The sequence below is a fragment of the Perca fluviatilis genome, chromosome 11 (genome assembly GCF_010015445.1).
Source record: "Perca fluviatilis chromosome 11, GENO_Pfluv_1.0, whole genome shotgun sequence".
Classification (NCBI taxonomy): domain Eukaryota; kingdom Metazoa; phylum Chordata; class Actinopteri; order Perciformes; family Percidae; genus Perca; species Perca fluviatilis.
In genome coordinates, this window is record NC_053122.1 from 2299881 (window position 1) to 2309222 (window position 9342).

Sequence of the window (9342 nt, forward strand, 5' to 3'; positions counted from 1 at the left end):
AGAACTCACTCCAGTCAAAAACAAAGTGAATAGTTTAGAAGAGAGCTCTGTTACTCTGATACTTGGAAATGTCAACTAGTAATTATTTCTTCTGGTATCGACAATATCCTGGAAAACCATTAGAGTTCATCATCTCACACTCTGCTTCAGGAATAGAAGGAACCAACAATAATGTAATTCCTGGACTAAAAATGAAAGTGGAGGACAAACAAATCCATATGAACATCTCCTCAGCTAAGGTGTCTGACTCTGCTGTGTACTACTGTGCTCTGAGGCCCACAGTGACAGGAAACACCAAAACTCTGTACAAAAACCTTTGGAGCAAAGAAAACAGAATACTCCACAACATCCACTAGAGGGAGTCACACACTGTTCAGGACAATCACAAATTGTTGAGAGATTTTCAACAGCTGATAAAGAGGAAGGACCAATGATGTGAAGGCCCAGATCCATCAGAGTATCAATGCTCTTCCTCTCTCTCCTCCCCTCTCACTGCAGACATGAAACACTGGCTGACTAACATCCTGATTCTGATTCTCTGGCTAGGTAACTATTTAAACATTCTGATGCTTCTCTTTTAATCAATCATCTTTATTGATTCATCTCCTCCTCTGCATGGTCTCTTCTTCCCCAGAGTGTAAAGGAGAAGACAGAGTGACCCAGCAAACAGGAGATGTCATTATTACTGAAGGAGAGACAGTTACTCTTGGCTGTACATTTGAGACAACTTCATCAAGTCCAACATTATTTTGGTACAAACAAGAAGTAAATGATTTCCCAAAATACATGCTGAAATGCTTCTCAAAAACAGCAGATAAAGCACCAGAGTTCCAGAAGGACAGATTTGATGCTACAATCAACCAGACATCAGTTCCTCTGAAGATCCAGAAGCTTCAGCTGTCTGACTCTGCTGTGTACTACTGTGCTCTGCAGCCCACAGTGACAGGAAACACCAAAACTCTGTACAAAAACCTTTGGAGCAAAGACAACACAATACTCCACAACATCCACCAGAGGAAGCAGCTGAGCTGTTACTGAACTATAGAAGAGAGAGGAACTTCTATATTAAATTGACTTCAATACACAAACCATCATTACCTATATTCAACATGCTGTCACTGCAGCATTGTGTGTTTTCTCTGCCTTTTCTCTCCATCCTCACAGGTATGTTAGATTATGCAGCATCAAAAAGTTTTATTCCAATACCATCTGAACGTGAATCATTTATTATGTCGTTTACAACATGAAATAAGAGTTATCTCTTCCTTTAGGTGTCAGCTGTGAAGAACTCACTCCAGTAGAGAAAGAAGAGAACAGTTTAGAAGACACCTCTGTTACTCTGTCCTACAGATACTCCAAACAAGCTGATAACAATGATTATTTCTTCTGGTATCGACAATATCCAGGAAAGCCACCAGAGTTCATCATATTCATATCAGGGATGAACATTACAAAAAAGCAGAATCTCTGAAATTGGCAGCAAAATATAAGGTCAAAAACCATTGAGGTGTCCTCTCCCTGTTGTTACATGAATGTACAGTAGCCTACATCACTAGATAGTTACTGGTCCAGTGAACTAAGTTTATAATTTGGGAGGCTTGTACAATTAGGATATGTTCTTAAAATTGTAAAATCCTCCCAAATTATAGTCCCAGTTTACTGAACGAAATTGTGTACTAAGAATGCCAAATACAATGCAAACATGATCCTTATTGTTAAAGAAAAAAAATAATTCAAGGTGCATTGGTACTATATTATACAATAATACTATATATTGCACTATAGAAATGTACAGCATTGTATGTGTTGCCCTTAGTAACAGACTTCATTTAAAACACATTTGAAATTTCATCAGCCTTTTCTAATTATCTCAACAACTGCCATAATATATTCATCAAACTTCTAACAACAATATGAACAGCAGTCTTCATACAGCAATATAACAGTAACAATGACTGTCACATGAATAATTATAAAACAAAATAATGGTCAAAACTTTAAATAATAACTTAATACTTAAATGAACAGCAATATGCACCTGTTGTATTTTAATCCAGGCTGAAAACAAAAGGGTAAAACCACTGCTGGGTGATCAGAAAGGATTAAATAAATCCTGTGCTGTTAGCCTGGTCAGGAGCCGGCTAGCTGCACAGAATAAATCTCCATGGTGATTTATGTGCCTCCGCTTTCATGAAACTGAGTCAAGGCTAAATTCATCCAGGATAACGGGGAAATCCCGGCTTAGTCCCTTATCTTGGTTTTGTGAAACAGGCCACCCTGGATATGAAAATGCTATGGTTGTTTTGAGTGTCGCGTGATTGCAGTTTGAAAACAGTTTCCTGCCTGTTTGGTTTGACCCACAACTAGGTGGGCCAAAAGTTATTGTGAACGTAAATGGATATGCAGGCCAGATAAAAATTTGGGAGGGGCCGGGTTCGGATGAAGTAGGAGGTGCACTACTTCTGCACTGTGTTCAACCTTTCAGTCAATAATAAGTGCTGCTGTGAAGAGAACAATTCTCAGACTGAATGTTGAACATCAGCTGGTTTCTCCTGGTGATTTAAACCTTGCTGTAGAGATGAAACATTGGCTGTGGATTATTCTTGCTGCTCTTTTCTTTGGTAAGATATAAAGAACTCATGGTTTTATTATTTTCTAAAGATTTCAGTTGAGCTGTTTTTGTCCAGAGTAACAATGTACAGTTGATATTTTCCACAGTCTTCTCCTCTCAGCCTCCTGAACAATGTTAGTCTAATGGCTTAATTTTCTCTACTTTTTTCAGGAATAATAGCTGGAGACAAAATCTCTCCTCTAAAACCGCATGAAGTCAGTAAAAGAGAAGGAGAATCTGTTACACTCAGATGTCAATATGAGACAACGAATAGAAGCCCTTACCTCCACTGGTACAGACATCATTCAGACCTTCAGGCACCTCAGTTTATACTCTGGAAAGGAGCTAGTAGTGGTGAATATATCCCTTATCCGCGATATGAATCCAAAACAACAGGGAAAACAACTGAACTGACCATAAATAGACTAACCCTGTCAGACACAGGTCTCTACTACTGTGCTCTAGAAACACAGTGATACAAAGTGTAGAAGAGGCTGTACAAAAACCTGAACACAGATATCTGACTACTCTTCAAAGAGGAGGGAAGTGGTATTCAAACCACAGCTTCATATCAGATGGATTCTGATTATTCCAGTTTTATCAGAGTCCCTGTGGTTACAACTGCTAATGTAACACTGTGGGAGGATCCACATGAGCAGCAAATCCACATCAATGACAAACCAACTGTATGATGGTTCAAACACAAGACACCATGACAACAAATAAATGGACACTGACTTACCTACTAAATCCTCTTCATACCCTGTGGGCCATTAAACCCCAATGAGCTCCTTCTATTGTTCAACATGTACTGCATCCCAAATAGGTAACACACCACCGTAATTTCCCATTTTTTGGGATCTATCTATCTATCTATCTATCTATCTATCTATCTATCTATCTATCTATCTATCTATCTATGAAACACAAACACAACTCTTTAAATCAGTGGTAGTAATTATTTTCAGACATCAGAATCAAAAGAATTTTTTTTAAGTTTTTTAAAACTTAAGAATTTCATAAAAACAACTCCACCATCTTTGAGTTTGACCTCTCATAGCTGCAGAGGACCAAAATATACTAAACTGTCACTTCATAACTAAGAAACATTCTTAAACATGCAAAACAAGCACTGACAAGCTGCTGGAAGCCTTTTTCCAAACTGCTGTAATTAACTTTATACCTCCACTACTAGGGGTGGAGCCGAACCCGAATACGGTATTCGGAAAGGCACAAATAACGTGTTTTTTACGAATACTTATTTCGAACAAATACTTTAAAAAATATTTGTATTCGGGAACAAGAAAAACTTTATATCAAAAAGCTGCGTTTCCTCATGAGACGGCAGTGCATGCCCGAATGAGTGAGTAACGTTCAGGAGTCGGGGGAGGGAGAAAGAGTAAAAGAGGTGACTGACACAGCAACAGAGAGGGCTCGGCTGAGCGAAAAAACACTTAACTGCATCGCTATTTTTGTTGAATAGATTTTTTGTACCTTAACTGGGTTCCGGAGGCAGTTTATAACTTTCGGGAAGCGGAGTTTGATCGGGAGATTATTCCGTTACGCTGCGTTATTGACGTCTGCAGTCGGGTGCTCTTATGTTCGCTCTGTTTACGTAGCTCTGTTAGCTCGGTCATTTAGACAATAGGCTGTTGACAGAGTAACGTTAACGTTCGGTTAAAAAGGTTAAAAAAATGATTGTGTAGTTGTGTCGAATTGTATGCACTTGTGGGAGTTATATGGTACGTTTAAGTTACTCTGTCTTTTGCAGACAGCAAAATGTAGGCTATAGGCTAGGCTAGTTAACCTTAGCATAGCTACCCGTCACTCATTAACTTAGCTGAAACTCCCCACATGGATTTGGGCAACCAAATAGAAAAGAGTCTTGCTGCTGCTGAGCCATCTCTTCGTCCTCCACCAGCCAAAAAAACTTGTTCTGTGTGGAAGCATTTTACAGTCATTGCTGCAGATAAAACCAAAGTGATATGCAGGCTTCAAAATTAACATTTTCGTCTACCAGCCAAATGGCTAATGAATGTTCAAATATTACCAGCCATTCAATAGATTACCATTGGGTTTTTTGGCTGGTGAGTGAAGCAAATCTACCAGCCACTTGCATATTTCACCAGCATTTGGCTGGTAAACGGTGCTAATTTAGAACCCTGGTGATATGTAATGTGTGCAAAAGTCAAATAAGCAGAGGCAGAGATATCAAACATCTGTCAACATCTGCTATGCATAATCACATGCACTTAAAGCATCCTCTCCTCCTGGTACTGTCTGCCAACCCCCCCACAAGCACAAATCCCCCCACCAGCACCAAATCATAATCACAGCCATGTTCTGCCCCTGCAAGTCAGTTTCAATCACCTATATTAGCTGGCATAATTATTATAATGGATATAATTAAAGAATACTTACACTTTAACGTAAATTAGAAGTGTAATGCAAAAAAACTGGAATTTTACGCCTATTTTGAATTTTACTCGAATACAAATACAAATACTTTTCCCCCCTCAACAAATACAAATACAGATACAAATACCGGCTGCTTTGCACACCCCTATCCACTACAGTAGTGGAGGATTATCAAGTAGGCGGTGCACTACTTTTCCTCACTGTTGTACTGGACATTGTACCTCCACTAGAGGGCAACATTATTAAGTAGGAGGTGCACTACTTCTGCACTGTGTTCAACCATTCAGTCAATAATAAGTGCTGCTGTGAAGAGAACAATTCTCAGACTGAATGTTGAACATCAGCTAGTTTCTCCTGTTGATTTAAACCTTGTTGTAGAGATGGAACATTGGCTGTGGATTATTCTTGCTGCTCTTTTCTTTGGTAAGATACAAAGAGTATTTTAATGCACAAAATGGCAAAAACAGATAATGTCTGTTGGTATGTCATACATTGTAAATAACATGGCAGGCTAAATGGTTTTCTCTGACTTAAAACAGCAGTAAGGGAAAAGCCGTATTATTTACTCTTTAAACCTACTGATTCCTCTCTCTTTGCATGTTCTCTTCTTCCCCAGAGTGTAAAGGAGAAGACAGAGTGAACCAGCCAACAGGAGATGTCATTGTTACTGAAGGAGAGAAAGTTACTCTTGGCTGTACATTTGAGACTGCTTCATATCCTTATTTGTTCTGGTACAAACAAGAAGTTAATGGCTTTCTAATATGCTGCAAGTCTCCTCTGGAGCAAAAGATGCTGAAGACTTTCAGAAAGAAAGAATGTATGCTACAGTCAACAAGACATCAGTTCCTCTGAAGATCCAGAAGCTTCAGCTGTCTGACTCTGCTGTGTACTACTGTGCTCTGCAGCCCACAGTGACAGGAAACACCAAACTCTGTACAAAAACCTTTGGAGCAAATACAACACAATACTCCACAACATCCACCAGAGGGAGTCACACACTGTCAGGGCCCGTTCACGTTGTACGCGGCATGTGCTGCGCTCGCCGCTAGGTTGTCCTATTCCCAACTATATGTGTCGTGCTTGCCGCCGGGTGCAGCGCAAATTTATGTCATACTTGCGCCAATAGTTGGATGCACGTCACGCCTGCGTCCGGTGTTTACATCAGACGAGCAGTATGTAGACATATGTAGGATACACAATAGTGATTTGGTGGCGAAGATGAAAGCCTTGGCACTTGCCCTGGTTGTGAGGAAAAGACAGAGGAAGGCACCCGCAGCAGCAGCAAGAAAGGTGTGGGTGCACGAGACCCTCAGGTCCAGAGAACAGTTGGGGGAATTCCGGCTGCAGGAGCTCCGCTTTCACTGTGACCGGTTCCAGGGGTCATTTTGGCTCAACAGGGAGCAGACAGTCTGCCGACGAGAGTCGGGCCTACGATTTCGCGGATGGGTTATGAATGGGTTTTCATTTCTAAATAAAATGTTCCATGTCAACACTATGTGTCATTGCATGTTTTCATACGTAAGTAGGATGTCTGCAGTTATTGCAGTTGGGTATAATAAAGCTAAGCTATGAGCATGAATTCATATATTCATCATCATTTATTCATACTCTGGAAAACACTTTGTTTAATGCATATGTGCAATTAATTCCTCCTGAACTGGAACTTACGCACTTGGAAATGGGTAGTTATTCTGTGTAACGGCCATATACCTAACTACCTATATGTGAACTTCAATGAAAACGAATATGACTTGTGTGAATCAGTCCAAACATATTTTACTTCAGATAAACATACAAATACAAATATATCCTATAAATACCTGTATGGAGCTGTATATAAACTTGGTATTTGGTTTTCGCAGCTCACAACAGTACACTTCTCAGTTGCTTTGGCACATTTCTCAGATCAGAGATGACAATAATGTGTCACATAGAGAATAGTGCTCCCTTTCATGTGCATTGTTCATTACACTATACTTACAGAATGAACTGTTAAATATGGACAACAACACAAAGCAGATTGACTATCTTGGTGCAAACAATGGCGTAAGGACTTGTCAGTTTGATTGAGTCATTGGTAGAAATACTTACTTCAGACATGTAAACAAAAGATTTCAATCAAAATACACGCTTTTGCAGGTCAGTCACTATGCAGTGCAGTTTACACCAATTGTTTTAAGAAATGCACCAAAGTATCTGAGAAAAAATGTAACATAGTTATGATTGTATTTCAGTCGAGACATGTCCATGTTGTTTTCACATAGCTAAAACCAACCTGAATGATTATAATTGAATGTATGATTAGGAAGCTACAATAAGCTACACATATGGCATGCCTATTATGGTGGAAATATGCACCACAGCATAGTTTTGCTTTTGAACCATGTTGAACTTTGACCGCGGCACGCGCAAAAGCAGCCAGCCGCAAAATGCCGCTTGCGCTGCACAGCACAGCAGCAGACCAGTTCTTGCGCGCAAGCCATTGACAATAATGGGTTTCATAGCGCAGCGCTGCCGTTTGCGCGTACAATGTGAACGGGCATTTAAACTTCAATAGTAAAAAAAAGCTGACAGTCCCTCACTGAACATTTACACACTTCAGCTCCTCCTTTTATTAAACAACACTGCCATCAAGTGGTCATGCTCCCCTCTAAAATAAATATAAATGTGTGTGTGTGTGTTTGTGTGTGTGTGTGTGTGTGTGTGTATATATATATATATATATATATATATATATATATATATATATATATATATATATATATGCTGTTTCACATTCAACAACTTTTAAAGACATTTATTTATTCACAAATTCATTCATTCACAAAGAAAATTGGAGTCCTTAAAGGTTTGATTTTTCATCCTGTGCCCAAGACAAATTTCTCCTATGGGAGACAATAAAGGCTTATCTTATCTTATCTTATCCATTTCCAAAAGATGATTTAAGATCTTTTTAGTCAACTTTAGAATGGGTGTATTCACTTATGCAAGCCACTGCAATTGTTAATTGAAACAACTCAAGATGAAGGAATAGCATCAGAGGCGGTGCCAGGGAGGGGCTAGTCGGTGCTGTAGCTGCCCCTTGGATTGCCATAGCATCCCCTTAGCACCCCCAATAAATTGCTGTGGTTGATTTATAAATAGATAATTAGTGTATAAATTGTTAGTGTAAAAAGTATAATTTATATTTGAAAAATGAATAAATACATTAATAAAACAAACCGATTCTTTTTAGGCTAAAAAACACAGGTGATCGTATTCGGCCAAAGGGTGCAGCACATATTAAACTTTTGACCTTACTTCCACGGTAACGTATTCACAAAGAAGAAGAGCTCAATATTTGGAGCCGTTAGGATTAGAGAAGTGTGTCCAACGCTAGCAATAGATAGTTTTTTACTCCCTCAACGTCAAGGTGTGGAGACTTTATCAAAACCTGTAAATGAGACAGAGATATGGTGAACTTGTCACCAACCGGGACGAAGAAAAGCAGCCGGAGGAAGATGAGCTGACCACGGCTGTGATGCTGCTGAGGACGCTTAACGTCACCCTGCTGTACATGACATTAGACCAGGGGATCACACAGCCAGGCCACAGTGGGTGAGTCAGCTGATAGGGGTCCATATAAGAACTTTACTCTTATCTGTGTCTCGTAGAAGAACTTTACAGTAATAAACATGTGTTTTACAGAAATGTGAATAAATGGATCACCAAATCTAAAGTTATACAGCACACTGGACATCGGTTTATTTTTAGCCCAGAAAACATGTTCGCCCTCAGTGGGTAATTTAGATATATTAACTCACTACAGATATGACTACAGTATTTTGACCATACGTGCAAGTGTGAAAACCGTGTGAGGACACATGCAGGTGTGTGTTTATGTGTGTGCTTGGCTATGGGTGGTGTATTTGGCCTGCTGCATTACTCTTCTGAGCCACTGTATGAGAGCTGCAGTAATGATTGTTTGAACCAGGATTGTTGGCTGGTATTTGGTGGGCTAATCAGAGTTCTATGGTGCTGTTGTATCGGCAACATTAAATCAATCTCTCTTGTTCGCTCACTTAGTAAACCGCGGCGGAGGTGGCTGGGCATCTGCGCGAGTGTAACGTTAGCCTATTTGTGTCAAGGGAAACTCAATGTTTCAGAACACCCTCACTGAAACGTCCAGCAAACCCAAAGCATCAACACCACAACTTCTTGCTAATATTTCTGGTCCATTGGGCCGATTAAATCTTCTATCACACGTAATGTAATTCTTACCAATACAGATTGTGATATAGTAAATAGTTATACAGAGGGCTGGTACTCTGGTA

General features: G+C 39.7%; 1 pseudogene; it reads left to right on the forward strand.

Annotated features, from left to right (window-relative positions):
* Window positions 1-5292: 5292 nt before the first annotated feature.
* On the forward strand, window positions 5293-5955 carry LOC120567902 (annotated as a pseudogene).
* The last annotated feature ends 3387 nt before the right edge of the window (window positions 5956-9342 follow it).